Genomic DNA, 14,850 nt, shown 5'->3' with positions numbered 1-14,850 from the left:
CAATTGAAAGAATTTCTGGGATTCAAGAGAACAAAGCATTTGTGAGAACAACTCCTAGGTAGGAGTATAGTATCCCTAACATCCAGGCTCTGTATATACGTGGAGGATACTGGGCCACTCACGGTCTAAAGGAGCGATTTAGTGGTGTCTCCATCCCAAGAAAGGCCCCGACCGGGTTAAGGTCACAAGCTTTCCTAAGCTTGCCAGTTGGTAAGCGCATACTTTATCCATATCACAGTGGTGCGGTGAAGGTTTTATCCAGTGTTATTTGCAATCCTGCCTTAGAAAGGGACCCCTGCCTTTGGTTCCTCATCTACCTCACCCTCTGAAGATCTTCACTGATTAGAACTGATATTGACTCACTTGATTTAACCATGAACTTTATAAATTAATGATTATTATTCACGTAATTTATTTATCACTTTAATTCCTTCTCATTTGGTTTACAGCGCTGCTTCCCTTGTTTATTGACAGTAGATCTCCCACCAGCACCACTAGACCCCCCCCCACAACAATAGATCCCTACAGACCACATACTCTGCCTTACAAACTACATTTTAGGGCCTGCTCACACCAGTTGTAACACGTGAAATCTCACATTTTCCTGCACTGCACATGTGTTGCCTTTTGCAGATGCACGCAGGTGCCATTAATTCATAATGGCACCCCCATGCCATCTAGCAAATGTGTGTACGTTGGCACATGCTAAAACACATGGTACCGCAGTGCCATGCATTTTAATGCAGAGCGACTTAAAAAATCATGCCAGCACATTTCAAGAGCATAAAGCAGTCCATTAAAAAGCATGACACATGGGAATGCGCAAAGAAAGTGTACATGCTCAGACACACTTCCTGGTGTGAATGAGACCTCAGAATGGTGTGCCTGGGATTGTGTGCAATTCTAAAGGGTACCTTGATGGAAAAAAAGGTTGAGAAACACTGACCTATAAATGATGTATCATCCAAGTGTGCAAAGTGTGCGGTACACACAGGTCCCAAGGAAGACTCTTCACAGTACTTAGGGTTCTGCAGCTCCAGCTTTTCTGCCTCCTGGTTCTGTAGGTAGAGCTATGATTAGCTGTAATTTAGCCCCGCCTATTGGACCAGGGAATAGGGGAAGGGGAGAAGAGACAGAGCTGCAGTACCCTGAGTAGTGTGAAGAGTCCAGGGAGAAGGTAAGCACTGCAGAGGAGGGCTGTTTGTACTGTGAGACAGAGGGTCACTTACTGCTGCACTCTGTGTCAATACTGACCTCTGAACTCTGCATTACTTACTTTTGACCCCTAAACTCTTTAGAAAGTGAGGTCAGAAAGAGTAAGAGGTCAGAAGTGATGCAAAGGTCAGTAGTAAGTGACGCAAAAATCAGAGGTCAGTAGTAAGTGACACAGAGTTCAGGGGTCAGTAGTAAGTGATGCAGAGTTCAGGGGTCAGTAGTAAGTGATGCAGAGTTCAGGGGTCAGTAGTAATTGTTGCAGAGTTCAGGGGTCAGAAGTAAGTGACACAGATTTCAGGGGTCAGTAGTAAATGACACAGAGTTCAAGGGTCAGTAGTGAGTGATGCAGAGTTCAGGGGTCAGTAGTAAGTGATGCAGAGTTCAGGGGTCAGTAGTAAGTGACACAGATTTCAGGGGTCATTATTAAGTGATGTAGAGTTCAGGGGTCAGTAGCAAGTGATGCAGTGTTAAAGAGGATGTAAACACTGCCTCTTTTTTTTGTGACTTGCAAAGTAAAGGGCATAATGTGCATACTAACACATTATGTGAAACTTGCCTGCAAACGAAGCCCTTGTTGTCCCCGCTGGAGACCACATCCATCTTCGCCTGTCTTCCTTCCGAGTCCACGGACTTCAGCTGTGTGACTGGCTGGAGCCGTATGACGTCACTCCCGCGCATGCGAGTGGGAGCCACCAGGCACGGCACAAGGCTCTGAGTGCATGCGCCAATGATGTCATCGGCACAGTATACAGTAAATAACTCCTAAACAATGCAAGTTTAGGAGATATTTACAGTACCTATAGGTACAAACATTAGAGGGAAGTTTACTTCCTCTTTAAGGGGTCAGTAGTAAGTGACTCAGAGTTGAGGGGTCAGTGGTAAATGACTCAGAGTTGAGGGGTCAGTAGTAAGTAACTCAGAGTTAAGGGTCAGTAGTAAGTGAAGCAGAGTTAAAGGAGAAGTACAGCCAAAGCTTGTTTGGCTGTACTTCTCCTGTGGATCACAGGAGTGCAGTTTGATTTGCTCTCCTGTGACCCATTTTCAGCAGAGAGCAGGCTGAATTACGCTCTTTGCTGAAGTCACAGAAGTCGGTCCAGGCTCAGGCGCCATCACAACAATGGCGTCTGGATCCACCAGGTGCCTGAACCGACACCCGGCTCATCCTCTCAGCGAGCCGCTGAGAGCCTGAGCTGGCCGCACCTGCCTCCTCCACAGCCCAGCGCTCCAATGAGTGAGGAGGGGGGCAGAGCAGAGAGCTGGGACTGACAGTGACAAGCTCTCTACTCAGGGAGCTGTCAGAACCGAGAGATTGATGGTGTTCGTTTGCTCGGTTCTCAGTGTAGAGGCGCAGGGGGACAGATGCAGTATCTACCTAGCTAAGTATATATATAAAAAAATACCTCTCTTTTAAGGGGTCAGTAGTAAGTGATGCAGAGTTCAAGGCTCAGTAATAAGTGATGCAGAGTTCAGGGGTCAGTAGTAAGTGATGCAGAGTTCAGGAGTCAGTAGTAAGTGATGCAGAGTTCAGGAGTCAGTAGTAAGTGATGCAGAGTTCAGGGGTCAGTAGTAAGTGATGCAGAGTTCAGGGGTCAGTAGTAAGTGATACAGAGTTCAGGGGTCAGTAGTAAGTGACTCAGAGTTTAGAGTTCAGTAGTAGGTGACATAGAGTTGAGGGGTCAGTGGTAAATAATTCAGGGGTCAGTAGAAAGTGATACAGAGTTCAGGGGTCAGTAGTAAATGACTCAGTTGGCATGAGTAGTAAGTGACATAAGTGACATAGAGTTCATAGAAAAGGTTAAAGAATGGGAAACACAGGGTATAAATAGGTTGATACAACTTTATGAAGGAAGCACTATGAAAACATTCCTGGATTCGAGAAAAAAAATACGATATACCAAAGAACTCATTCTATCGATACTTACAGATTAGACATGCACTAGTGGCCCAGTTTAGGATACAAGCATTAGTAGGGAATAAAACTTCCCTTCTCCAAAAGATAACGGTAGCGGATAGGACTAGGGGACTTATCTCCATGCTATATGGACAGATTCATAATAAAGTAAATACGGGCTTAAAACTCCCAGATGGGAGGAGGAGATGGGAAAAGGATATAGGGGAGATAACACAGAAAGAGTGGAAGAGGGTACTGGAGCTGGGACTGTTGGTTTCAGTCTCTCCTTCACATAAAGTATTACATTTGATGTTGATACATAGAACTTATTATACTCCTAAAAGACTGTTTACTTTTGGTAAAAGAGCTGATGCCAGCTGCCCTAGATGCCAGGGAACCGGAGACCTTATACACATGATGTGGAGATGCCCAAAGCTGTTTCGATACTGGGAGGGAGTTATTGATACAGTAAATAAAATTTATGGGAAGACATTGGAGATGGACCCTAAGCTTTGTGTACTAGGACACAGAAAGGAGCCAGGAGTAAGGAGGAGTACCAAAGTGGTAGTGTTGCGGTGTTTGTTTCAGGCAAGAAAATTGATTGCGCAGAGGTGGAAATCAAAGAGCCCCCCATCAGTGAGCGAATGGATCCGCACTATAAGTGAGGTAATATGGAAGGAGAAACTAGTATATGTTAAAAGAGGAAACCTCAAGGAATTCGAAAAAAGGGCAAGCCATGGCTCGAAGCAATGGGATATACTACCTAATAGGGAAGGAGCTGGGGGAAAACTGAGGTTAAAATTTAGGGAATGAGATAGGCCTGAAAATATATTTCAGATCAGAAGGCCAAAAAAATGTCGGAAAATACCAGTACAAGGTGTGCTATCTAGGATATTACGACCATGGAGATAAGAAGGAAGTAAGACGATAACTTAGGCAGAAGTGTAAGGGATGGGGGGTGGAGAAAGGACAGGGGAAGAAAAAGGTTGTTGATATATAACATAGAGTGGAAACGGAGGAAAGATATATTATCGTAAACATTTTATGATGTATATTGTAATGCTGTATAACCTCATTTTCTTCTTTTATATTATCAAATTTTGTAACAATGAAAAAAATTGAATAAAGAATTAGTTATTAAAAAAAAAAAAAGACATAGAGTTCGGGATCAGTAATAGGTGACTCAGAGTTTAAAAGTCAGTAGTAAGTGACATAGAGTTGAGGGGTCAGTGATAAATAACTCAGAGTTCAGGGGTCAGTAGTAAGTGACTTGGAGTTCAACGGTCAGTAGTAAATGACGCAGAGTTAGGGGTCAGTAAAGTGTCGTAGAGTTTAGGGGTTAGTAGTAATTGACAAAGAATTCAGAGGTGGGTAATGTTTCAGGAGTCAGTATAAAATGAAGCAGAGTTCAGTACAAAGTACGTCACCTACTATTAACCCCGGAACAGGTCCCCCAAATCTAAGGTTGAGCCATGGCCCTTCCAATGTACCTCTGCAGATACTGTGCTGAACATTCCCTAACCAACACTGTCTCATTCTATATCTATACTATGTAAGTCAACTCTGACTAAGTGTAACCACATCTCTTTAAGACAAGCCAAATATTCAGCAAAATTAGAAGCATGCCCATTTTTGCCCTAGTATATTCAATGTGTGCATATTTTTAGCTCCCAAATGTTATATTTATCAACATTAAACCTCATTTGTGTGGCAAGACACCATTCAAAATCAACCCAGTGCTTGAGATGTGAATATGGCAGTGTATGGCTTCAGCCAGTTCTGCTCCGGCCACACCCCCTGACATGTTTTTCCCCACCTACCAGGGGCTTGTCACCTCTGTGACCAAGCCCCAGTAGACGGGACGAAACATGTCAGGGGATGTGGCCAGAGCAGCACTGGCTGAGGCCATACACAGTCATACAGTATCCACATCTGAAGCTCTAGGTTGGTTTTGATTGGCGTCTTACCACACAAATGGCCATGCTTCAGAATTAGTGCCAGATGCCTGCTCCCACTTTCTGAATACCGGTAGGGACACCTATTATTTTCCAGTAATGAGCAGCGCTCTAAGTCCACACGTTAAACTTCATTTGCCACATAGTTGCCCAATTGAATCATTAAACAGTGCATTGAGGTTGGCTTGTAAGTTGGAGATGTCCTGTAAGGACGTTATTCCGCTGCATAGCTGGAATTTTAAAAAATCAGATTTTTGACAACTTTTGGTCTTTTTACCAGTATGTAGTACTTGGTAAAAACATAGATCCTTTTTTTAATATTGGCACCACATTGGCCTTACGTCAATCTAGTGGTATAAGGCCAGTCATTAAAAAGCCTCTAAAATTAAAAACAATGGCTTTGAAATAACACAGCTCAACTCTTTGAGGACACAAGGGTGTAAGCCATCTGGTCCAGGTGCTTTATTCACCTTATTTTGCCTAATTGTTTCCAGACCATATCAGTTTTGATCCATTATGGTTCTTTTGGTAATGCTTATCACAGTCTTCCCTCTGACAATGCCATCCTCTGATCTTTTCTCCAGGAGAATGAAGCCATCTTTGTTCAGGCATCATATGAGGCCACTGTCTACTTCCTTAACTGAGATCCTGGCACCACATAGGCCTTACGCCAATCCAGTGGTATAACGCCAGTCATCAAAAAGCCTCTAACATTAAAAACAATGTCTTTGAATTAACGTGGCTGTAAGCCATCTGGTCCAGGTGCTTTATTCACTTTTATTTTGCCTTAATGTTTCTAGAACAGTGTTTCTCAACTTCAGTCCTTAAGGTGCCCCAACAGGTCATGTTTTCAGGATTTCCCTCAGATGAAACGGCTGTGGTAATTACTAAGGCAGTGAAACTGATCAAATCACCTGTGCAAATTAATGGACAGCCTGAAAACATGACCTGTTGGGGCGCTTGGACTGGAGTTGAAAAACACTGTTCTAGACCATATCAATTTTGAGCCATTATGGTTCTTTTGGGATTCCTTATCACAGTCTTCCCTCTGACAACGCCATCCTCTGATCTTTTCTCCAGAAGGAGATTAAGCCATCTTTGTTCAGGCATCATATGAGGTCACTGTCTACCTCCTTAACTGAGACCCTGGCTCAGAACTCATGTAGATCCTAGATCCTGTGCAGGTCTTGGCTGTGTTTACTCATGTTTGACACATATCACCCCCTGTTGTTGATTTGCACATTGTGACTTGCTCGAAAGTTACAGTGTGATCATTGGGGGAGGGGAGAAATGGTTCTTCTTGCAGCAGACTGATGACATAAGTCACTAATCTTGAGCTCAAGGACTACTTTTTAATAAGAGGTAGAGTTTTTCTACAATGTTGTTCTATATTGTGAAATGTCAGGAACCAGTTTATGCAGACTGGTTATTAAAAGTCTACTATAAGAATCTTTAGATTGTAAGCTTGTACGGACAGGACCATCTCTCCTATTGTTTCTTGTTATTGCTCATCTATGTACTATTGTTTGCAACATCGTACACTTTGTATTAACTGTTATATCTGTTATATCTGTTACACCTCCACAGAAGGTGGTGATACTATATAATAATTAATTAAAAATGAATGCTTATAATCCTCCTCTCTATGCTTCCTTGCGGTAAAACATAGAGTCATGCCCCGTACACACGAGTGGAATTTCCGTCTGAAAAATCTTGGATGGTTTTTCCGACGGAATTCCGCTCAAGCTTGGCTTGCATACACACGGTCACATAAAAGTTCTCGGAACTTGCGACCGTCAAGAACGCGGTGACGTACAACACTACGAGGAGCCGAGAAAATGAAGTTCAATGCTTCCGAGCATGTGTCGAATTGTTTCCGAACATACGTAGGAATTTTGCACGTCGGAATTGCTACAGACGATCGGAATTTCCGATCGCAACTTTTTACGTGGGAGAAATAGAGAACCTGCTCTCAAACTTTTTCTGGCGGAAATTCTGCCAGCAAAAGTCTGATGGAGCATACACACGGTCGGAATTCCCGACCAGAAGCTCACATAGGACTTTTGCTGGCGGAATTTCCGATCGCGTGTACAGGGCATTACTCAAGCAATTATTCATGCCAAAACTGAAGCAGTCTTACTACATAAAGTGTCCTCCTATGAAAGGCTTTGGAGGCCCTGGATTGCCCACTACATACCTCCAGACTTTGATGACTCTCTTTACTACCTTAATGGTGGAACCATACCCCTTCCACCCTGGACGACCTGTAACCTATTGGTTAGGGCCCTTTCTAGGGACCCCTCCTTCTTCCATTCCCTCTGCCACTCCTACACCCCACATGTCTCCTTTTCTCTACCTTCTCTCTAGACTAACTTGCCCATTCTTGTCCTCTACTCCTCCTTCCCCCAGGGTCTGTGCAATCCTCTGGTTTTCCTTTTTCTTAGCTTACATAAGAAGAGGCCACGGACCTTCCCCCTTTTTTTGGGACTCTTGGGACGGCGTGGTCCTCATATCAACTCAGAGGCCAGCTCCCTGGGGCATTGATTGAGCGTCTCCCCAGGGAAGGGACCGTATTACACTCCAAACGTCCTGAGCAGAGCTTCTTTTTCGAACCACTCCTGACTGGTTTAATTGTTGTTACTTTATATTTTCAACCTGAATTGTACTTTAGATTAACCTTCTCTGCTTGAGGCTAATCCTCCCAAGTCATATGTCCTTTATGTCCTATATAGTAACCCCATCATGTTGCCACCATCAAAATTGACCCATCATATTGCCACCATCAAAATTGCCCCATCAATATTGCCCCCATCAAAACTGCCCCTATCAATATTGCCCCATTAAAATTGCCCCATCAATATTGCCCCCATCACATTGAAACCATGACACCATCAATCATGCCACCATAAAAATTTCCCTCCATCAAATTGCCCCCATCATTTTGCCACCATCAAAATGCCCCCATAAATGTTGCCCCCATCAATATTGCCCAATTATATTGCCCCCATCATATTGCCCCATCTATATTGCCCCATCAAAATTGCCCCTATCATAATGCCACATCAATATTGCCCCCATCAATATTGCCACCATCAATATTGCCACCATCAAAATTGCCCCCCATCAAATTGCCCCATCATATTGCCACCATCAAAATTGACCCATCAAATTCCCCCATCATATTGCTCCCATCAAAATTGCCCTATCAATATTGCCCCCACCAAAAGTGCCCCCAGCAATATTGCCCCCATTAAAATGGCCCCATCAATATTGCCACCATCACAATTGCCCCCCACCAATTTTCTTCAGGTAGCTTTAGGTGCACACTGTGCAGAGGACGCACTACACTTACTTGTAAATACTACAGCTGCCTGTGGTACTAATAGGATCAGAAGAACACCACCAATTTTCTTCAGGTAGCTTTAGGTGCACTCATAGCTCTATGAGTAAGCACTCAGTCCTGAGTGTGAAACGCGTCAGCTTACCTGTACTTTCTGCATGACAGTCTTGTTATTTTGATGATACCATTTTTTCAATAAAGTGAAGTTTTTTGACTACATCCGGTGTGCGGCATCCAAATCTTCTCCTCCATTCAAGCCTATCTTTATGATTGGAAACTTTCTTGCAGCTTTTTTTGGATTGACATGCAAATTTTATACCTATGCTTGTGAGTACATTAGATTATTTTTAATAAACCTCTTGAGTGTTAGTAATACTGCACAATGAAGTGTCCTCTATTTATCTTCACACCCTGCACAAATTGAGGTCTGTTTTATTGTTGGAAGCCCTCCTGTCAGTGTGGTTAAAGATAGCTGTGGATCCTGTGGATCTTGCAACCATATTGCCACCTCATCCCTTTAAACCCGACCTGCGATATCCGCCGGTGACCCGCGATCGCCTAGTACAGAGGCAGAATGGGGATCTGCCTTTGTAAACAAGGCAGATCCCCATTCTGTCAGATGACATGACAGAGATCTACTGTTCCCAGTCATTGGGAACAGTGATCTGTCATGTTCCAGTAAGTCCATCCCTCCTACAGTTAAAAAACACCTAACGAACATACTTAATGATCGCCCCCTAGTGTTAACCCCTTCCCTGCCAGTGTCATTTTTACCCGCCATTACTAGTAAAAAACAAAAAATAAATAAAAGTCCCTAAATCTATCCTGTAATTTGTAGACGCGACAACTTTTGCGCAAACCAATCAATATACGCCTATTGTGATTATTTTTTTACCAAAAATATGTAGAAGAATATATATCGGCCTAAACTGATGAATAAATTCGTTTTTTTTATCTTTTTTTTTGGATATGAATTATAGCAAAAAGCGAAAAAAAAAGTTTTTTTTTTTCCAAATTATCGCTCTTTGTTTATAGCGAAAAAAAAAACAAATACCACCAAAAGAAAGCTCTGTTTGTGGCAAAAACGGCTGTGCAATTGTCAGGTAAAGCAACGCAGTGCCGTATGGCAAAAAATGGCCTGGTCATTAAGCTCTTCCCACCCGCCGACCATCAAATGATGGCTGGGCAGCGTGGCTCTTGTTCTGGGTGGATCTCACATGATGGCCCTCCAGAACGACTGCTCTCGCGCGCCTGTGGGGGCGCGTATCGCGGCGATCGGTGGTGTGTTAGTCTGACACACCGCTACACCGATCTTGGTAAAGAGCCAGGATAACTGCCGGCGCGCATCAGTCTCACACACCGATACACCGATCTCGGTAAAGAGCCTCTGATGGAGGCTCTTTACCACGTGATCAGCCATGTGCAATCACGGCTGATCACGATGTAAACAGGAAGAGCCATTGATCAGCTTTTCCTCACTCGCGTCTGACAGGCGCGAGTAGAGGGGAGCCGATCAGCTGCTGTTCTGTCCACCAGATGTCTTGCTGATTATTTGAACCTTATTTGTACCTGTGTTGTTAAATTTACATGCAAAATGTGTAATTTACTTAAAGTGAATGTAAACCCAATGTCATCCTTTCTAAACTACTGCCATAGTGGTTATCTATAAGGATATACATGCCTCCTGCATAAATCTTTACCTGTCAAATGTCTCCCCTCTGTCTGTTATGAGAGCTGAAAAACTGCAGATTCTGTGGGAAGGTCTGTTGTCTGGAGCTCGGTGGGTGGAGTTGTGATGTCAGTAGACTCCCCGCCCACCTCTACACTCCCCTTGTCAACATGCATTTTCTCCTGTGTATTTCTTACACTGAACTTCTGCTATGATCTCTAACATCCAGTGAAAAGACTGGAAAGTAACCACATGACTTCAGCATGCCAAATCATGTTGAGGTGTGGAACAGCCAATCCTTGCAGAGCTGCTGAAGAAAGGAGTGGGTGGAAATTAACCCCTTCCCGCCGACCGAACGCACATATGCGTCCTCGGCTTTCCGGGGTTATACCGGGATGATGCCCGCAGCTGCAGGCATCATCCCGGTACCGTTGTTTTCAGCGGGCGATCGGCTACCCGAATATAACAACCGATGCGGCTAAAAGCCGCTCGGCTGTTATACCGGTGGAGCGGGAGGGGACATCCCCCCCCTCCCGCCGCCTCCCGCCGCTGTTACCGGGCCTCCCGTGCGATCGGGAGACCCGGTGTCCGTTCGGGAATCTCCGGCGGCTGGGGGCGGGCTGGAACGAAGCTGCGAGCGGCTTCGTTCCAGCCTTCTAATTGTAAACGCGGAAGCGACGTCTTTTAGACCCCCCATCCCTCCATAAAGAGTACCTGTCACCACATATTACTGTCACAAGGGATGTTTACATTGCTTGTGACAGCAATAAAAGTAAAAAAAAAAAAAAAATTTTTAAACACAATTTATAAAAGTACAAAAATAAATAAAATAAATAAAAAAAAAAAAAAAAAAATTTTTAAAGCGCCCCCGTCCCCGCGAGCTCGCGCAGCGAAGAAAACGCATACGGAAGTCGCGCCCGCATATGTAAACGGTGTTCAAACCACACATGTGAGGTATCGCCGCGATCGTCAGAGCGAGAGCAATAATTCTAGCCCTAGACCTCCTCTGTAGCTCAAACCTGGTAACCGTAAAAAATTTTTAAAGCGTCGCCTATGGAAATTCATAGGTACCGTAGTTCGTCGCCATTCCACGAGTGCGTGCAATTATAAAGGGTGACATGTTTGGTATCTATTTACTCGGCGTAATATCATCTTTCACATTATACAAAAAAATTGGGGTAACTTTACTGTTTGGATTTTTTAAAATTCATGAAAGTGTCACTTTTCCAAAAAATTGCGTTTAAAACACCGCTGCACAAATACCGTGTGATAAAAAATATTGCAACAATCGCCATTTTATTCTTTAGACTCTCTTCTAAAAAAATATATATAATGTTTGGGGGTTCTAAGTAATTTTCTAGCAAAAAATACGGATTTTAACTTGTAAACACCAAATTTCAAAAATTGGCTTAGTCATGAAAGGGTTAAAAAATAATTCATGTCTTAGAATAGTGCACGAGATATGTAAATCACCTGCCACTCACAGCAAGGGGGAGGATTTGACAAAGTTTTTCTCTGTTTGTCAAGTTTTCTCTCACTGAACAATAAAAGAGGATTGTTCAGAGCTGGATTAACTCTTTGTGGCAAGACTGGGCTCAAATGATAGGAAATCTTATATTCTACAATTTCGGGTTTACATCCACTTTAAGACAATCATATGTGGTGTGCAGGCTCCATCTAGCATTCCTTTTTGATATTGCTGCAGTTCTGTTTATTTGTTTTAATGTATGTGTAATTAACCAGTTCATATCCGCGCTATTGCCGAATGACGGCAACAGCGCGGACCTACATTGCCGGGACTACGTCTATTGACCTCGTCCCGTGCACGAGCGGCCTGCGCGCCCCCTGCAGGGCGCGCGTAGCGCGCTCGGTGATCAGCGAGTCTATGACACTCGCCTGATCACAGATCGGAGTAAGGGGTCGGTCCCGACCCCTTACCACATGATCAGCTGTCAGCCAATGACAGCTGATCATGTGATGTAAACAGAGCTGGTAACCGGCTTTTTTTTCTCCTCGCGCTGACAGCGTGAGGATGAAAAAAAAAAGCTAATCACCGGCGGCTGTGAGAGGGACATCAGTCCCGAACACGGCGATCATCTGTGCCCCCTGCCAGTGACACCTAGCAATAGGCAGCAGTGCCGCCTACCAGTGCCCACCAGCATCACCCATCAGTGCCACCCATCAGTGCCCACAGTGCCACTCATCAGCGCCCACAGTGCCACCCATCAGCGCCCACAGTGCCACCCATCAGCGTCCACAGTGCCACCCATCAGTGTCCACAATCAGTGCCACAACAACAGTGCTGCACATCAGTGCCACCTATCAGTGCCCATCAGTTTCACCTACCAGTGCCCATCAGTGCTGCCCATCAGTGCCACCCATCAGTGCCCCCATCAGTGCCCCCCATCAGTGGTACCTATCAGTGCCCATCAGTGCCACCTATCCGTGCCACCCATCAGCACCCATCAGTGGCCATCAGTGCCGCCTTATCTGTGCCCATCAGTACCGCCTTATCTGTCCCCATCAGTGCCGCCTTATCTGTGCCTATCAGTGCCGCCTTAACTGTGCCTATCAGTGCCGCCTTAACTGTGCCTATCCGTGCCCATCAGTGCAGCCTATCAGTGCCCACCAGTGCGGCCTCATCTGCGCATATCAATGAAGGAGAAAAATTACCTGTTTGCAAAATTTTATAACAAACTATGAAACATGATTTTCCATCTTTTTTTCTTTGTTTAGCAAAAAATAAAAATCCCAGCTGTGATTAAATACCACCAAAAGAAAGCTCTATTTGTGGGAAAAAAATGATAAAAATTTCATTTGGGTACAGTGTTGTATGACCACGCAATTGTAATTCAAAGTGCGTCAGCGATGAAAGCTGAAAATTGGCCTGGGTCGGAGGGGGGTTTAAGTGCCCTGTAAGCAAGTGGTTAAGGAAGTTGTCAGCAAGCAGGGAATTCTCGGTAGAATCTTAACAGGAAGTGAACTAGCCACCATTCTTTTCAACACATTGTAGGAAGCAAGACATGTCTTTCTCAATCTATCGCCATCATCCCTTAGAGAACTTAAAAAGTAAATTTTTACTTTTTTTATCACATCTTGTATTGTACATCGTTGTTTCTGCAATGTATGCTGTATTGTATGCAAAGCAAAAAAAGGAAGAGGGGAGGAGGGAAAATGGGACTTTAAATGAGGCAGAGACCAGGTATGGTCTCATGCTTCCATCCCTATATATATGAACAAAAAAAAGGGGGCAAGGCGGGACTTTGAGTGAAGCATGTAGTCATCAGAGAAGGGTCAAGACAAGGTACTTTATTGCATACCATAAAAATTCATACAAATAAATAAATAAATAATGTCACGATATAATTCATTTATATACAAAAAAGGAACATGATAATACATGACAGTGGAAAGGGATTGAGCCTACACAACCTGAGAATTTCCTATTGTATCAGAAATAATTAAAACTCATGAACATATAGAATTGTATATATGAATAATATAGAGAACATGGTCGGTTTAAACATTGCAAATACAAAAGCTCTACGCGTTTTGTGAAGTATTTATATCCACTCTTCAGGAGCAGCAATGTAAGTATCTGAAATAAAACATATAAGTTTCTGGGTCACCATGCCATAGAAAAAAGAAAAAAACAAATACAAAAAGAGTGTAGATGGAGAGTACACCCTTATCAAAAAAATACTCACAATCGCCATGTGACAGTGCAACATTGAGAGCTGGAAACTCCCCTTAGGGCATCTTTTCCGGGAGCTGTGGCAGCATAAAGTGTGGCCCCCACACCACCACACCAGGGGAGGACAGTTTTCCATAGGAGTGGTGGACCCTGAAGCACAATGTAAGTAATGGCTGGAGGCATCTTGAAAGACTTCTATAGGAAGGGTCAATATATATAATATAATTAGCATTAATGCCGAATACTCTGTGCTTGAATGATAACAAAAACATAGAATTGCGATCATAAGACCAAATAAGTTACCTGGTAATTGGCCATATAAGACCATGGTGTAAGGTATAGAGTGTTGGGTCATGACATCATGGAGGACCAACAAGATGGATAGTCTGCTCCAAGTGAGATATATATAGGGGCCCCTACGCCAAAAACACTCCCAAACGTCAAGTAAGGCGTGCTCAGTGAGGGGGAGGTGCCACCACCAGAACGAGGAGCCGTCTGAAGTTTGGCACCAAAAATTGTATTGTATGCAATATTATACTTATTGAGGTCTATTTCTGTTATTTTGTAGTTTCACTTGGCTTGTTCTAATAAAACTGAGATCAAAGAAATATGATATCTGAAGTTATTGGGACAAGAAGGTTTTAGTTAGCTGTCCCAGAGACAGAAAAGCTGCTCTCCTGACATGGGTTGTCTGTGTTGATTGTTTATCAGCGCAGCCCCCCCTTGGATGCCCCTTGGATGCCCACCCAGGACCACTAAGATGCTCCCAGGACCACCAGGGATGGCCACCACACTGGACCACCAGGTATGCCACCCTAGACCACCAGGGAAATGCCAATCAGTGCCCAGGCAGCTGCCAATCAGTGCCCATCCCCAATGCCTGCCAGTGCCATCAGTGATGCCTATCAATGCCATCTATCAGTGCTGCATATGAGTGCCACGTATCAGTCCCATCAGTGCCCAGCAGTGCTGCTTATCAGTGCCCAGCAGTGCCGCCTATCAGTGCCACCCATAAGTACCCATCAGTGCAGCTTTTCAGTGCCCATCAGTGTCGCCTATCAGTGCCCACCAGAGCCAACCATGAGT

The sequence above is a fragment of the Aquarana catesbeiana genome, linkage group LG09 (assembly GCF_042186555.1).
Source record: "Aquarana catesbeiana isolate 2022-GZ linkage group LG09, ASM4218655v1, whole genome shotgun sequence".
In the NCBI taxonomy this organism is placed as follows: domain Eukaryota; kingdom Metazoa; phylum Chordata; class Amphibia; order Anura; family Ranidae; genus Aquarana; species Aquarana catesbeiana.
This window is presented reverse-complemented; position numbering follows the sequence as displayed.